This window comes from Pleurodeles waltl, chromosome 10 (genome assembly GCF_031143425.1).
Source record: "Pleurodeles waltl isolate 20211129_DDA chromosome 10, aPleWal1.hap1.20221129, whole genome shotgun sequence".
NCBI classification, from domain to species: Eukaryota; Metazoa; Chordata; class Amphibia; order Caudata; family Salamandridae; genus Pleurodeles; species Pleurodeles waltl.
The window spans coordinates 138,207,466-138,225,293 of record NC_090449.1 but is presented as its reverse complement, the minus strand read 5'-3'; positions in this window follow the sequence as shown (position 1 = coordinate 138,225,293).

Here is a 17,828-nt window from a genome sequence, read left to right as displayed (position 1 = left end):
GGGCGTGTCTCAGTTGGAGGTATTTGAAGAATTGTGTCTGATTTAGCTGAAAGTCTACCTGCAGGTCTTGAAATGATTTCATAGCTTCCCCCTTCCACACATCTCCCACCAAGGAAATGCCCAGCAGGTCCCATTCTGCAAATCCTTCCAGCGCTGCAGGGGCGCTTAACCATCTCCCCCTCCACAACGGGGCCTGAAGGATGACAATGGCGTTCCAGCGGGTATACCGTAATGCAGCGCGCCACGCCAAAAAAAAAACATAGTTATTTCTTCCATGTCTCGGGGAAGTGGTGTTCCGTATAGCATATCAAGAATACGTGGGAAGCCCAGGATCCCCAACTCTATCCGGTAAGCTGGGTCGTCCCATCCCCCAGTGAACCAATCGTGGATCACAATCAATTGGGTGGCCAAATAATACAAATGGGGGTCTGAGGCGCCCAGGCCCCCGTCATATACCCCTCTTCAGCAGTGTTGTGTTGCGACTCAGTGCCTGGCACCCCTCCAGAGTAACCGCCTGTGACTCTTTTGAGAGTTCTGAGCCAGGAGTGCGGGATTGGGAGGGGAAAGTTCTGAAATGTGTATATGAGCCTTGGCAAGATCATCATCTTATATAGGGCCACTCGGCCCATCACATTTAGCGGTAGGGTTTGCCATCTCTGCAGGTCCGTTTTGATGCGTGCTAGCAGTGGAGATAGGTTTTTGGCCCACGTCATTTCAGGTAGGAGGGACACCCAGATGCCCAGGTATTTAAAGCTGAGCCTGCTTGGGGGTATTGTGTCTTGCCAGTCAAAGCAGTCGCGTGAACCAGCCAGTGGGATCAGAATTGATTCGGTAGAGTTCATCCTGAGCACCAATGCTTGTTCATAGTGCCGTAGGAGGCAGAGACTTCTCGGGCCCGTGATACTGGGTTCTTCCATGTACAACAGGACGTCATCGGCGTATAGCGCTATTCTGTCTTCTCGGGAGGGCCCCATTTCCAACCACGATATACTGGGTCTGTCCTGATCATCTGACCCAGAGGCTCCATGGCCAGGGTGAATAGAAGGGGGGATAAGGGGCATCTCGGTCCCAGGCCCGCGCTCGGAGCACCAAAAAGAGGAACCCCAGTCAACCGAGTCAAAGGCCTTTTCAAAGTCAATAAGTAAAAGGGCAAGATCTCAGGGCAATTGGCGTCGATCCGCCAGAGCCACATGTAGTCGACGGATACAGTGTTGTGTACTGCGGGTTGCCATAAACCCACATTGGTCTGGGTGGATTAGTTGCAGCAGAACCCTCTTGAGGCGAGCGGCGAGGATGGAGGTGAAAATTTTAATTTCGGTATTGATCAGTGATATCGGCCTATAGTCCGCACAGTGTAGCGAGGAGGGTTGGGTTTTTGGGAGCACTACAATCGTGGCGGTGTCTAACTCAGGGGAAGGATCCATCTTTTACCACTTCTGCAAAGAGGCGCATCAAGTGCAGAGTTAGGTCTTCTCTAAATGCTTTGTAATACTCCGAGGGGAACCCGTCGGGACCCGGCGTCTTCCCTGTACCTAGTGCAGAGATGGCTACCCCAATTTCCTTCTGCGCTAATAGGTTCTTCTAAGATCTGCACCTCCGCCGCGGGTAACTGCAGGAGGGGGACCTCATCCAATAATTGGCGGGCCTGACCCAGGTCAACCCTTGCAGACGCCTGGTACAGTGCACGGTAGTATCTGGCAAAGGTGTTCGCTATTTCGGGGTGTCCAACAACGAGGCTCGCTTCCCTGTCGTAAATTTCGGGGACAATCCTGGAGGCATGATGGCGGGAAGCCAGCTATTATAGCATTTTCCCATTTTTGTCCCCCCACCCGTAGATTTTTGCCGTGCTGGCCCTCCACAGGTGTTTCGCAGCCTCCAGGGATTGATCTCGGATTTCTTCCCGGATTAGGAGGAGTTGTAGCGTCACCCCCCTCGCTTGGGTTTGTTGCACTCTCGTTTTCCAGACACATCGCCTGGCGCTCTAACTGTGCAGTATGCTGGGATTTGGTATCAGGTTTTTTGCCGTGCCTCGCAACACCGCCTTGCCCGCCTCCCATAGAACAACCGCGGAAGTCACTGACCCTTCATTCAATTGAAAGTAATCTCCTTGTGCTTGTTGCAGCTGCTCAGTATAGCTTTTATCTTGGAGGTACCACGCATTTAGCCACCACATAGGACGGGACCGAGACTGAGTGTGGCCCATAATGAACCGGAGCGGGACGTGGTCAGAGACTCCTCTAGCTAGTATTTCAATGTGTGAAAGGGCGGTGCAGTCCGTACTTTGGAGCAGCACCATGTCTAGTCTGGATTGAGAGCCATGGGCCGCTGACGTGTGAGTGAATTGTCGCCGTCTAGGGTGCCAGGCATCACAGAGTCCCGTCACAGAGAGCCATCCAGTGATTCCCACTGCTGATGTGTGCATATACGAGGAGAGTGGACCGACTACATCTAAGGTCGGGTCTGGGGTTGCGTTGAAGTCGCCTCCCAGTATAGTAAGCCCAGGGGGTAAGTCTAAAAGTAGCTTGGTGAGGGCCTGGAGAGTTTTACTGATCAAGGAGGGAGGAGCATAAACACTGACCATGTTGATTGTGGCCCCTTCAGCTTTGCCGGTGATGGCCACATAGCGTCCCTGTCTGTCCCTCCATATCTGGATGTTTGTCATGGGGAATGTACGGTGTAGTAATATGGCTACCCCCGCGATCCGTGTGTGAACCACGCGTGATATATCCTATCAAAACCCCGGCGGGCCAAGAAGGGGCAGTTATCTCCTAGGAGATGTGTCTCTTGCAGCAGGAGTAATTCTGGTCGATATCTATGTATGAAGGCAAACACTGCGGTGCATTTGATCTTGTCAAGGAGACCATTGACGTTCCACAAGATAATCTGTGTCTGATTCATGGGGGTGGGTGATTTTGAAAATTCTCATAGTGGATATCACAGCTCTTCATTATTAGGCCTAGAAACTTCGAAAAGCCTGTCTCTTGACCCTGCCGCCGTGAACCGCGTGTCTCCATTGTGTTGACTGTGTCTCTGTGTCCCCCGCTCTGTGCACTAACTATAAGGCATAAACATTGCACTAGCATAAAAACCATAACATTGGCCTTTGAAACCAGGCCTAAACTCCCTTGCCCCCAACGCCCACCCCTCCCCATACTTCCCCCAGAAGCATCTGTCGCCCATACATAGCACCTCACTTCTAGAACTGGTGTGGTGGACCATCAACTGAAGGTCCCAGTCCCACACCCCGCTGGGGGGTGGGGGGGTTCTTTAGATATATTAATGAGATTGTCGCAACCATTTTTTTAAAAGTCTCATCTGAGACAGCTGATGCGCTGAAGCTTGCGAGACATCTTGTAAGCTTAATGGTGGCTTGAAGCCCACCCATTGTTCACTCCTGGTCGAATTCATTGTCACTTTTATTTGCTGGCTTCTGTTTGGTGAGCATGTGCCGGCTTCACTTTCTCTCCATATATTTCTCCTTACTGTGGAGCACAGACAAAGCACTGTTTCCTTTGTTTGTGAGTATTCTTCCACTGCTTGCAGTTTGTGGCACAGGCTAATTTTTTCTTCTACTTGCAGCACACTCTAAGAGTGCATGTGTTGCTAGGTCATCTTCTGTCTGATCCCGCTTCCTGCTGTTTATTCCACTTGCTTTCTTCCTGCATTCATGCTTTCGGTCACATCCTCCAGTCCCTCTGGGTTGTTGCATTCACCCTCCCATCCCTCCATATTGTCACGTGCACCCTTCAGTTTCTCCGTGTTACATGAAATGTCCTACCCTCAAATGTCCACTTTCAGTTTATCACAGATGCCAAGTGGGGCCTGCAGTTTCTCTTGGTTACTTTTTCATGTCCAACAACTTTTCACGGTTCTAAGGAAAACAAGTCACTGTTTCCAGATGGGCACTGCATTCTTTGACTAGTGGGTTGGCATATGCACTTCAGAAGCCTAGACCACAAAGTAATAATTTTGAACAATGATAATATTAGAAATGGGTCAACAACTTCATGTGCTATCAGGTGGGATTTAAAGGCAGTTGTAGACTTTTTTTGTTTCCACTGTAGGGTGACCAGAATTTTAAGGCAAAAAAACCGGGACATTTCACAAAACATAGAAGAAGGACTAGACTTTTACTTCAAACGAGCGCACAGATTTACACCACTCACCACCACAGAATTACAGAAGAGGCACTAAGAACATAAATACAAAGCATTTTTTAAAGCCAGTATTATGCCTGTTAATTATATTACTATCTGATAACACCTGCTAACCATCTCTTCTTTGGAAAACAAAAAAATCACCTCCCACAGTTTTCTGGTGACCCTCTCTAAAAACTGGGACATGAGCGAAATTTTTCAAAATCTGCCAGGACAGCTGGTGAAAACCGGGACTGTCCAGGCCAATCCGGGAAGCCTGGTCACTCTATTCCACTGCTTTGCCCTTCCAGTACAGTCGATTGCTACCAAAATCTGTCTTGTGACGACATTACTCAGACAGCGTACATGGAGCTAGGGACACAGGGCTTACATTCAGGATGGGCTACCCCTTCTGTATATATGTCCGACCCAGTATGAGTGGCACAGTGTGGAACTGCTGTTATTTGACGCAAATGCTTTATCTTGGCAACATTTTTCAATTATGTCTGTGTTGTGTTTATTCTTCAGCATCTAGCCATTTGTTTTACAGTTGCATTATATGGTTAGTTTCAGCGGGTTCACTCCAGCCCCTACATGAGTGTAATAAATTCAATGAGAACAATGAATGCATAGGTAAAGATGCCGATACTCTGCTGCGTGGTCTGTCTGCTCTGAGGCAGATAGTAGATGCTTCTCTGGGGGATACTCCTGAACATCTTTTCTCCCTTCACTTCACTGAATGCCGTAGACTGTGAGCCACACAAGTCCCTTTGCAGCCTGGTATTCCTAAAGTTGTCCTGAAGAGCCCCCACATTGCACCAGAGGTATCAACTTCAGTGACTATCCTGCGTCCTGTGGCTGCAGCAATCTAAGGAAAAGGCCAAACATGTGGAACCCTGCAAATCTAACTGTTGCCATTAGATGCAATCACTGTGTTAGCTTTTTGTTAGTTTTGTGATTAATGTGTTCCTGTTGTCCTGTGTTAGTGCCATACTCATACACATACTGCATGAAGATGTGTTGGTAAGGCGAAGAAACAGGGCTCATTAATTGTTAGCTATCCCGACCAAGCGCCTTATAAAAATGTAAACACTTATGTACGTATTCTAGGAAATACAATGGTATTTATATTGTTTTGTTCACTATATAAGTGTTTTATTTTACTGCAGTGTTATGGCTGACTGGCTAGCATATTTTCACCCACCTACTCTCATTATGGCACAGCAGAGGCCTCGTTGTTGTTGCCTCAAGGTTGTTGCTCCTTCATTGTTATCCCGTCGTTGCTTGACCCACCCATCTTCCCCCTCATGTTATTGCTTGCACTGTTCACTTCTATGGGAAAAGAAACAAGCTTTGGCATAGCCAATCAGACGCACCTATGCAAGAGCTATTGCCTTTGTCAATGTTTGTTTAGCTCTTTTGTACAGTAGTGCTGGTACTGTGCAGCATGGTGGAAAGTAAAGAAAAGTACTATGATGCGGCAGGCACTGGCCATGTCATAGTGCTTTTTTTTTTACTTCTGTGGTGCTGCTATAAAACGTGATCAAGGTCATTATGGCATTGGCGGTAAATCCCACTTACTGCCATACCGACTGCCGCCAACATAACGCCGCCACAGCGGATAACCGCCAACTATATTATGACACACACATACCAAACCGTCAATATACAGCCACCCACACAGGTTCGCCAGCCCAAAGGTCAGTGATAAATTGGCAGTAGCAAAACCCACACTGTTATGCCAACAGAACAACATCCAGCACATTATGACCCACGAATCACCATGGCGGACATTCAATGGCGGTAAACCATTGGCAGTACATACCTCCGCGCTCAGAATACACACACATGCAAAACTACACCACAGTGGTCAATTCAAACTACACACACCTGACACCCATACACACACCACACCCACACATCACTATAAAACACACACCCACAGTACCCACAACCCTTTACAACTACTAACCATTGCCACCAGAGAGAGATAAAGCAAGAGCACCCACACAACCAGAGCCACATAACACTATCACCTATACACCACGCACGCACCTTACATCACACACCCCAACACCTCACCCCACACACCCCCACCACTCACACTACACCCATGGCACCACAACGACACCCCAGATTCTCAGAGGAGGAGCTAAAGGTCATGGTGGAGGAAACCATCCGGGTAGAGCCACAGCCATTTGGATCACAGGTGCAGCAGACATCCATTGCTAGGAAGATGGAGCTATGGTGGACAGGGTCAGAGCCGTGGGACAGCACCCCATAACAAGGGATGACATCAGGAAGAGGTGGAACGACCTAAGGGGGAAGGTGCATTCCGTGGCAGCAAGACACCAGCTCGCAGTACAGAGGACTGGACTGGCGGTGGACCCCCGCCTCCTCCCAAAAAACTTACAACATGGGAGGAGCAAGGTTTGGCAATCATGCATCCTGAGGGCCTGGTAGAAGTAGGAGGAGGACTGGACTCTGGTAAGTCAAATCTCTATTACTATCACCCCCCTACCTGCATGCCATCACAAACCCCCACCCTTACCCTCACTCACATCACTTCACCACCTCTCACATACCCTACATCACAACCCACTCATCCCAATACCAAACCCTGCATGCAACACCAATGCATGGACACCCCTCACAGACCTGCATGGACACTTATCACCACTACATGAACACTGGAGAGAATCACCTAGCCCACCAAATAACAACTCACACAAGACAAATCTGCCAGAGCAATAACAACCATAGAGGGCAACACACCCATGCACAATATGTCACATGCAGAAACAATAACACTGCATTTATATCCCCACGGGTATTCCAGCCAATGTCCAGGAGAAGAGGTGCCAGCAACATCCAGTTCCCCTACATAAGAGGCTGTGACAGACCGAACGAGATGAGGACAACTGAAACAAGAAGTTATGGTGCTCAGGTAAGTGTTTTATTGTTCTCTAAACAAAAATAAATAATAAATCAAGTGTGAGTTTGTTCTGTTGTTGCTCTTAGTCTCTCGCGAAGTTCTTCTTGGAAATGATGTGTCTTTCCCCTTTCTTCTCTTTAGGTGGAGGTACTGTCAGTCTCTCGGACGTCCCATGAGGATATCGGAAAAAGGAAATAAGGAAAACGAGGGTAAGTGGGACGTTAAGAGATACGTCTTTCTTATTAAGTTTCTCAGACTGGGGTGGATACCAGAGGGGAGGGGTTGGTGTCTGTGTGGAATAGAGGGAAGTGCTTATTACTAATTTACTAGCGTGTTATTGTGTCCTTAGTGCTTCTTTTGTGCCCTCCCACCTCTTTTCCCCATTCACTCTCTACCCCTTCCCTAGGTTCCTTTCCCAGTCCCCTTCCCTGCTGTGCACCCTTTATTGGTCCAGAAGGACCGTACCTTCGTGAGCCACGACCCTCCGGGGCCGTGGCGGGCGTTGAAGTGGTCCTCCCTGCGGTAAGGTTCAACACGGCTGCCTGGTTCCAGTCCTCCGTCCTCCAGGTGGTGTTCCTTCTCTCGATCTCTCGTCGCGCTTGCCGTCGGGTCCCTTGCCTCGGTCTCCCTCCGTTCTCCGTCGTCTCCGTCTTCTTCTCCGTCGTCTCCGTTTCCTTCCTCCTTCTCCTTCCTCCCCTCTCTTTCCGGCTCCACCGGCTTTTCATCGGCGGCGACGTCCCTCTCTGGCCAATCCGGGTTCGGGAAACCTATCCAGGTTTCCCTGGTAACGTCCCGACGCCGGCCTCCCTCGGGACGCGTCTCCGTGGTAACAGGGAGACGCGGAGATGACGTGTTAGAGGAGTCCGACACGTCATCTCCGGCCTCCTGCTCCGCGGTGATCGGGTTTACCCCGTCACATACCCCTTCCCAAGACAGGTCCTGTTCCAGGACCGAATCGGAAACCGGGAAGCGAGAGAGATAATCAGCAGGGACTTGCAAACTCCCAGGAACATGTCGGACCTGAAAGGAGAATGGTTGAAGTTCAAGGAACCACCTGAGAATCCGGGCATTAGTATCTTTATGAGCGGCAAGCCAAGTGAGGGGGGCGTGATCCGTAAAAAGTACAAAAGGCCGGCCCAACAGGTAATACTGTAGACAATCCACGGCCCATTTAATGGCCAAACACTCCCTTTCTATTATGGGGAAACGACGTTCCCTAAGGCCCAGTTTGCGGCTGATATACACAACGGGATGATCGAGTCCCTCCGCTCCCAGCTGCGTCAGAACCCCCCCGAGCCCCACATCGGAGGCATCAGTGTAAAGGTGAAAGGGTTTCGAAAAATCCGGGCATAACAATATGGGTTCTTTGGTTAAAGAGTTCCTCAAACGTTCAAAACTGGAAGTTTGAATAGTAGAGAAAGGTAATAGCTGATTTGGATGAGATTTGGAGAGGAGGTCCGTAAGGGGAGCGGCTAGAGTGGAATAGTGAGGTATGAAACGCCGATAATATCCTACTAGGCCCAAGAAAGAGCGCAAGTCTTTTTTAGTTTTCGGGAGAGGGGCATGTAAGATCGCGTCCACCTTCTGGGCTTGAGGTTGAAGGGTTCCCTGACTGATTCTGTATCCCAGATATGAAATGTCGGTTTTCCCGATAACACATTTCTTGGGATTGGCTGTCAAGCCAGCCTCGGTGAGCGCATTAAAAATTTGGCTTAGATGGTCTAAATGGTTTACCCAGGTATCGCTAAAAACAACTACATCATCTAAGTATGCTGCTGAAAAAGCAGGGTAAGGTTTTAATATATTATCCATTAACCTTTGGAAAGTGGCTGGGGCCCCATGTAGCCCAAAAGGTAATACAGTAAAATGATACAGCCCGGACTGGGTAGAAAATGCCGTTTTTTCTTTATCTTCGGGGGCTAAGGGTATCTGCCAATATCCTTTGGTTAAATCTATTGTGGACATATATTTCGCCTTTCCTAGTTTCTCTAGGACATCGTCAACCCTAGGGATTGGATACGTGTCAAATAACGAATTCTCATTAAGTTTTCGGAAGTCTATGCAGAACCTGACCGTACCGTCAGGTTTTGGTACAAGAACTACGGGCGAACACCAGGGACTGGTAGAGGGCTCTATTACTCCTAGGGTCAACATCTTCTGTATTTCATTTTCTATCACCTGCTTCCTTGCTGCTGGGATGCGATAGGGTCTGACCCGGACTACTGTGTCGGGTTTTGTTCGTATCTTATGATGGATTAGTGTGGTTCTACCGGGGTCTTCTGAAAACAATTGGTGGTACTGCTGCAACAAGCGGTATACCTGCCTCTTTTCTGCTTCTGTTAATGCTTCGTCTATAGTGGGTAGGGTTGTCCCTTTGGCTAGTGAGGTAGGGCAAAATTCAATTTTCGATTCCTTACTCGGGTACATAAGGCTAACTATTCTTGGGGCAGTGTTGGGTGTCTCCCACTTCTTTAAAAGATTTACATGATATATTTGGGTTTTCCTGGGGTTGGTTGTTATTTCCACTAGGTAAGTTACAGGGGAGACGGCTCGGATGATTCTATGGGGGCCTTGCCATTTCGCAAGCAATTTATGTTCGGATGTGGGTCGCATGATTAAGACCTGTTCATCGGGTTGGAAAACTCTTAACTTACTCCCCTTATCATAATAATGCTTTTGGGTTCTTTGAGCCTGTTCCATATTGTCTTTTACCTCGTCCCATAATCCCTGTAAATGCGTTCTCAAGTTATGAGCATATTCCAACAATGGAGTCCCTCCCTCCATGGCTTCTTCTTCCCAGGCCTCTACCGCCATGTCCAGAAGGGAACGCGGTTGTCGCCCGAACACTAGCTCGAATGGGCTATGCCCCGTGGAAGCCTGTTCGTGCGTTCGGATTGCGTATAACACCAACGGTAATTTCTGGTCCCAGTCTCTCCCTGTGTCGTGCACAATTTTTCGAAGTAGCGTTTTGATAGTACGATTATATCGTTCGACCAAACCATCCGTTTGAGGATGATAAACGGATGTTTTGATCTGAGATATGCCTAAAGTTTTACACACTTGTTTCATCAAGGTGGACGTAAAGGGAGTGCCCTGATCGGTGAGTATTTCCTGAGGGAATCCCAGACGTGAAAACACCGTTATCATTGCCTGGGCTACGGTCTTTGTTGTCATACTGGTCAGGGGAATAGCCTCTGGGTATCGGGTAGCATAATCAACTATGACCAGTATGTAAGTGTGTCCTTTTGAAGAAGGAACCAAGGGTCCAACCAAATCCATCCCTATCCGTCTAAACGGAATATCTATGATGGGGAGGGGTATGAGTGGTGCTTTTTTTGGTTTACCCGGTTCAGTCAGTTGACACCTGGGACATTGAGCACAATATTTTCTTATGTTGGAAAAAACACCGGGCCAATAAAATCGCCTGAGGAGATATTCTTCAGTTTTGTCTCTCCCAAAGTGTCCCCCTCCCGGATGATTATGAGCAAGCGTAAGGACGTGGTCCCTATAGTATTCAGGTACTATGAGTTGTTTTCTTTTTTCCCCGGTACGTGTGGTGCTTACTCGGTATAGGAGATTATTTTTGATTAGGAAGTAGGGACCCACCTCATCCATTTCCTCTGACACTGCAGTTCTCCAGGCGTGAGATAGGGAGGGATCTTCTCTCTGTTGTTGAGCAAAACTGACCGGTGCCTCGTGGATTTCTGCTACCAATCCTCTTATGGTGTTCTGGCTAGTACTATTTCGGAACTGTTCTCTTTCTATTCTTTTGTCCCTTCGGGTCAGTTTTCTACGTGTTATTGGACATTCAATTGGACTTCCTGCAAACGGGGCTTCACCCCACCAGTCCTGTGAGATTTTAGAGGCTCTAACCTGATCCAATAGTTCTTGAAAATGAAGGTAATCTGTTCCCACGATACAATCCTCGATCAATTTTGGCATTATCCCCATCGGGAGACTATCCCGGTAGGGCCCCCATTCTATCTGTAGTATTTTTAGTGGGTATTGCTTCTTGTCCCCATGAACACAACAAATATGTACCCACTGTCTTGTCTCTGAACCCAGAGTGGTTATCAGGTCTTCCCTTATTACGGACTGACTGCACCCGGAGTCGACGAGGGCACACACATACCGCCCATTGATTTTTACGGTCTGCTTGAACTTGTGGTTACCTTTCCCTGTACATAGGACCCTACGCCTTGTAACCCCTATTTCCATCGGCTCACCTCCTTCGTGTTTCTGAGGACACATACGGGCGATATGCCCCCATTCCCCGCAGTGGTAACATTGGGGTCCCTGTACAGGGGGGCCTTCCGGGATTCTACGGGAAACGGTATTATCCAGTGGATTCTTTGGGAGGGTTTTTACGGGTGGCAAGGCTGATTTCATGTTGGACCGGGGTGGTATACTTCGTATGTCGGAGGAGCGATGATACGCGCAGGCCAAATCAATTGCTGTGTTAGTGTCTACTTTTGGATGCTGTCGTATCCAGTGTTTTGTGGCTAAGGGTAGAGCATCCAAGTATTGTTCCAGTATAATGATTTGTATCACTTCTTCACGGCTATCGCCAATAGGCCCCAACCATTTTAAGGCCAAATCTTTTACCCGGAAATAAAAGGTCCGGGGGTCCTCATTTGGTCCCCACTTGACCTTGCGGAATTTCATCCGGTAGTATTCCGTATCATGCCCGACACGTTCTAAAATACTGGATTTTATATCCTTGTAGGGTGTGAGACCCCCGGGATTAGCAGCCTGATAGGCTGCTTGTAAGAGGCCAGTTAGTAATGGAGCAACATATTGTCCCCAGCGTTCTTCCGGCCATTGAGCTGACGACGCCACCCTTTCAAAGTTAGTAAAGAAAGACTCTGGGTCTTCTCCCTCTTGATATTTCTGCAATACTGAGCTGGGAACGTTCGGGTGGACTTTACTAGTGGCAATGGTCTCGGTTAATTTTTTCATGGCCGTTTCGTGTACCAGCTGGTTATTGGCAAGAATGGTGGCCTGGCTTTTCAAGGCCGATTGTAAAGCCTCTCTGTCCTCTTTTGCTTCCCTTTGGTGAGCCTCCCATACCAACTGTAAATGTCTTTGTCCTTCTGCTAGCTGTTTGATCATATCCTCGAGGGAAGGGTTGTCACTCATTGTGTACTCTGTTCGGTTGTCGTAGGGCCCCTAAGGGTATCCCACTTCTGACACCACTGTGACAGACCGAACGAGATGAGGACAACTGAAACAAGAAGTTATGGTGCTCAGGTAAGTGTTTTATTGTTCTCTAAACAAAAATAAATAATAAATCAATTGTGAGTTCGTTCTGTTGTTGCTCTTAGTCTCTCGCGAAGTTCTTCTTGGAAATGATGTGTCTTTCCCCTTTCTTCTCTTTAGGTGGAGGTACTGTCAGTCTCTCGGACGTCCCATGAGGATATCGGAAAAAGGAAATAAGGAAAACGAGGGTAAGTGGGACGTTAAGAGATACGTCTTTCTTATTAAGTTTCTCAGACTGGGGTGGATACCAGAGGGGAGGGGTTGGTGTCTGTGTGGAATAGAGGGAAGTGCTTATTACTAATTTACTAGCGTGTTATTGTGTCCTTAGTGCTTCTTTTGTGCCCTCCCACCTCTTTTCCCCATTCACTCTCTACCCCTTCCCTAGTTTCCTTCCCCAGTCCCCTTCCCTGCTGTGCACCCTTTATTGGTCCAGAAGGACCGTACCTTCGTGAGCCACGACCCTCCGGGGCCGTGGCGGGCGTTGAAGTGGTCCTCCCTGCGGTAAGGTTCAACACGGCTGCCTGGTTCCAGTCCTCCGTCCTCCAGGTGGTGTTCCTTCTCTCGGTCTCTCGTCGCGCTTGCCGTCGGGTCCCTTGCCTCGGTCTCCCTCCGTTCTCCGTCGTCTCCGTCTTCTTCTCCGTCGTCTCCGTTTCCTTCCTCCTTCTCCTTCCTCCCCTCTCTTTCCGGCTCCACCGGCTTTTCATCGGCGGCGACGTCCCTCTCTGGCCAATCCGGGTTCGGGAAACCTATCCAGGTTTCCCTGGTAACGTCCCGACGCCGGCCTCCCTCGGGACGCGTCTCCGTGGTAACAGGGAGACGCGGAGATGACGTGTTAGAGGAGTCAGACACGTCATCTCCGGCCTCCTGCTCCGCGGTGATCGGGTTTACCCCGTCACAGAGGCCCACAGTGATGACAGCAGCTCTGCTTGCCTGGATCTGGATGACCAACTTGGCCCATCACGGATGTCCGGACAGTCGGTTACTCAGGCACAGTCTCACACCACCACAGAGCCTCCCCCCTCAGGAAACACCACAACAGCACCCACCCAGGGGGCCCATACCTCTGACCCCCAGGGCACGTCAATCAGCAGTGTGTCCACCACTACAGGGAACCCAGGCCACCCCACAAACAGGACAATCAAGGACCTGGGGTCAGTGGCAGTGGGCACATGGTTCAGGGGACAGAGACACAGGACAACAGTGAAGCTGGGAGGACTGCTCTGTGACAAAGGGAGGGCAGGCCCAAGGAACCGACTCTCCAGGAGGCACTCACCGTGATCCTGGGAGCATACCAACATTCCTAGGATACGCTGGGCCAGATACTGGACAAGTTGCAGAAGAACATGGGGCTGCAGGAGGGACAGTACCTGGGGATAAGGGAGGACTTGAAGGACATCAACACCACCCTGGTCTCCATTGCAGGGGTGCTGGCAGACATTGCCAATACTACGAGGCAGGCAGTGGCACACTAGCGGGCCCCTGACACTAGCCAAACTGATGAACAGCTCTCCACGTCCGCTGCTGCTGGGGGACAGGAGACCCTGCCACAGGACCAACAGGCCACCAGCATCCCTCCCCCTGCAGAAGGAGAACTACCCACAAATGTTCCCTGGGATCCAGGCAGAAGCCAGAGACTATTGCCAAGACCCCTGCCAGGAAAAAAGTCTCTCCTGATTGTCACCCTTGTGTACCACTCTGTCACCCTGTCCACCTTGAACTGCCATTGCTCCCCTTCCTATGCCCCTTTGGACAATGCACCTTTGATACAAATAGACTGGACTCTATCCTGGACTTTCCTCCTTCATCACCCCAGCCCATTGCACAACCACCTCTACTTCTTAGCACTTAAATAAACACCCTTTGAAAAAATACAAGTATGGAGTATGTCAAATGATTTAAGTATGTATTTGTTTATCAAGGATTAAACATTGCAATTCAACTGTACAGTAATGGATACATAGGAAAGACCTGTAGTTGGCTGCAGTTAACATACCAGGAGCGATAGTGGGGCACCAATATCTGCAAATAGAGATGCCAAAGGGTACATTGAGTGGCCATAAAAGTAGGAAGTCACAGCCTGCTTGGGACAACGTCAAACATTAAACTGTCAATGAAATATGAAGCTAGACTGTCTTACCTGTGTGTCATTGGAAGTATTGACGTATCACTGCAGTTCTGTTGTCCTCATCCTCATCTTCTGCCTCCTCATCTTCACTGTCCACAGGGTCCACTGCTGCCACACGGCAATCTCCACCCTCCTCCTCCTGCAGAAAAGGCACATGGTGTCTCAAGACGAGGTTGTGCAACATACAGCATGCCACAATGATCTGGCAGACCTTCTTGGGTGAGTAGCACAGGGATCCACCTGTCAGATGGAGGCAATGAAACCTGGCCTTCAGGAGGCCAAAGGTCCTCTCTATAATTCTTCTTGTTCGCCCATGTGCCTTGTCCTGGTATTCCTCACAGGGGTCAGTAGCCATGAGAGGTTGGGGTAAGCAGAGTCACCTGCATATATATCGAGGGACAACTGTTAGCCACACACTAACCCTGAGGGCCCACACCATACCCATACACCAACATATACTGGGTGGGAACCAGGGCTCACCTATTAGCCACACCTTGTGCCTCTGGAGTTGCGCCATCACATTTGGGATGCTGCTATTCCTCAGGATAAAGGCATCATGCACAGACTCAGGATACTTTGCATTGATGTGGGAGATGTACTGGTCCGCCAGGCACGCCATTTGCACATTCATGGAGTGAAAGGTCTTTCGATTTCTGAACACCTGTTTATTTTACCGGGAGTGGGGACAAATACAATATGTGTTCCATCAATAGTCCCAATAATGTTGGGGATATGTCCCTTTGCATAGAAATCAGCTTTCACTGTGGCCAAATCCTCCACCTGGAGGAAAACAATGTAGCCGCACATGTGTTTAATCAGGGCAGACAACACTCTGGTCAGCACTATTGAGAGCATTGGCTGATATATTCCAGCTGCCAAGCCCACTGTCACTTGGAAGGAGCCAGTTGCCAGGAAATGGAGCACTGATAGCACATGCACACAAGAAGGGATCCTGGTGGGGTGACGGATAGCAGAGATTAGGTCAGGCTCCAATTGGGCACACAGCTCCATGATTGTGGCCCTGTCAAGTCTATAGGTGAGGATAATGTGCCTGTCCTCCATTGTTGCCAAGTCCACTAGGGGTCTGTACACAGTGGGATGCTCCATCTCATATTCATCCTCAGCGGTTGCAAACTATGGGGTAAAATAGTGAGCTGCTGGTCATTATCTCTTAATTCTAACTACTTCAGTTCAATGCATGTTGTGATTGTAACAGTATTTTGTTGGAGATGTCCAAATGGTACATTTGTGTACCCTGACGCAGTTAGGATCCATGGCCCCCGCGCCCCCCCCTTCCGAAATGGCGTCCGCCTGTCCTGTATGGAGGGTCAGGTGGAAATTAGGTGATTCCGCTGATGTTGTGTGCCGTTGCGGGAGGTGGTCGAGAACCTTCAACAGGAGAGGATCTACACTGCATGTGCTGTTGTGACCTGTGTCTGGAACTGACCATGGCTCGTGCGACTGGGGAAGGGGGCCCTGCCTTCACCTCAGTGGAGTTGGAGCGACTGGTGAATGGGGTTCTACCTCAGCACCGAAAGCTGTATGGGTCTCCAGACCAACAGGTGAGTACACCGTGAGTACGATGCATGGGGCATGAATTCACGGAGTGCTGTGTGTGAAGACCTCATGTAGGGGGTGGGTGGTGGATGGGCCCTGGGCAGCGTGCAGCATGTATGGTCAGCCATGTCTATGCTAATTGGGATGGGAAGGGGCATGGTGGGCCATGAGTGTAACAGGCAGGATGGTCGGACTAATACCTTTTCCTGTGTCTATTTCCCTGCAGGTCAATGCCCATCAAAAGAAGGGCATGGAAGACGGCGGAGGCCCAGCTAGAGATGGCCTCCCAATGAGGAAGGGGTGCCTGTCGAACCCTGACCCCCCTGATGGCCAGCATACTGGCAGTGGCCTATCTGGAGCTAGATGGGCGCTTGGGGGCATCACAGCAGCCACAAGAGGGTGAGTACAGTGCCCCAATATACAACTTGCGCCTGGTGGGGTGGTATCCGGGTGGGGCGGTGGGCCCTGTGGGTGCCCCAAGGACAGGCCTGGCATTGTCAGAAGGTCCCATGTTGGGCACGGTTCTGATGTGAAAGTACTCCAACCAAGCTAGTAGGCATCCACTACTGGGCAGGGGTCAGTGGGACTCAGATATGCTGCAATTGGCATTAGGTGTCCCTATCCAAGGCTTTGTGACTAGCATTGTGACTGGTAGTGCATTGTCTAGTGCGTAGGGCTGTTCCCTGTGTGTGTGTGTGTCGTGTACGACAATGATGATGTTGTTGGTGCCATTGACCAAGTGTATCCTTTGTGTCTCCCCCACCTTTTTGTTTTGTCACCCTGTCCTTATGTGCATTAGCATCATCTGGCGGAGGAGAAGAGGCACTGGCGACGAAGGGAGCTGCATCCCACAGGACCCAGGAGGCCGAATCCACTGACGGTGAGGGCACCAGTGGGACGGAGGGTGAGGGGAGCACCACGGCGAGACAGGAGGGGACAGTTCGGGCACGGATACCTCCTCCGATGAGAGGTCCCTGGTGGTTGCAGACACTTCTGTGCCCACCTCAGCTATAGGTACTTCCGCCACCCCCGTACCAGCACCTCCCTCCCAGCAGCCCCTCAGTGAGTTTCCTGCACCCGCTCACCCAGGAGGGTGGGCATCTCTTTCGCCCCAGGCACCTCAGGCCCTGCCCCAGTTAGCCCTGCTGCCCTGAGTGAGGAGGCTATTGACCTCCTGCGATCCATCTCTGTTGGGCAGTCAACCATTGTGAATGCCATCCATGGGCTGGTAGCCCAAATGCAACAGACAAATTAATTCCTGGAGGGTATTCACACTGGCTTGGCAGCCCAACATAAATCAATCCAGGCTCTGGCCTCCTCTCTGATGGCAGCCATTGCCCCTGTTTCCAGCCTCTCCCCTCCAACTTCCTCTTCCCAATCCCATTCCCCTCAACCCCAACCTATCCCAAGCACACAGTCAGACCAGCATGCACCCAGGACAGGAGTGGACATGACAAACACAAGCACCACACTTCATCCCACAGGCACTCACACAAACACAATCCAGAAGCAGACATACCAACATACACTGCCTCCAATGTGGCCCCCTCCTCCTCCTCGTCCACCTCCCTCCCAGTTTCGTCTCCACTCACACCTTCATGCACTACAGCCGCATTCACTACCTCCATCACCAGCACACCTAACAGCACACGACCCTCATTGGCAGTCACCACCCCCTTCCATGCACACGTCCCCTGTGTCTTCTCCCACTGTGTCTGCCCCCTTCTCAAGCTGCAGGACGGAAGGGCAAGGAAGCAGCACCAGCTGCAGGGTGAGGGGGCCAGGGGCCTGCAACAGTAGGCAGTAGAGACAAGGG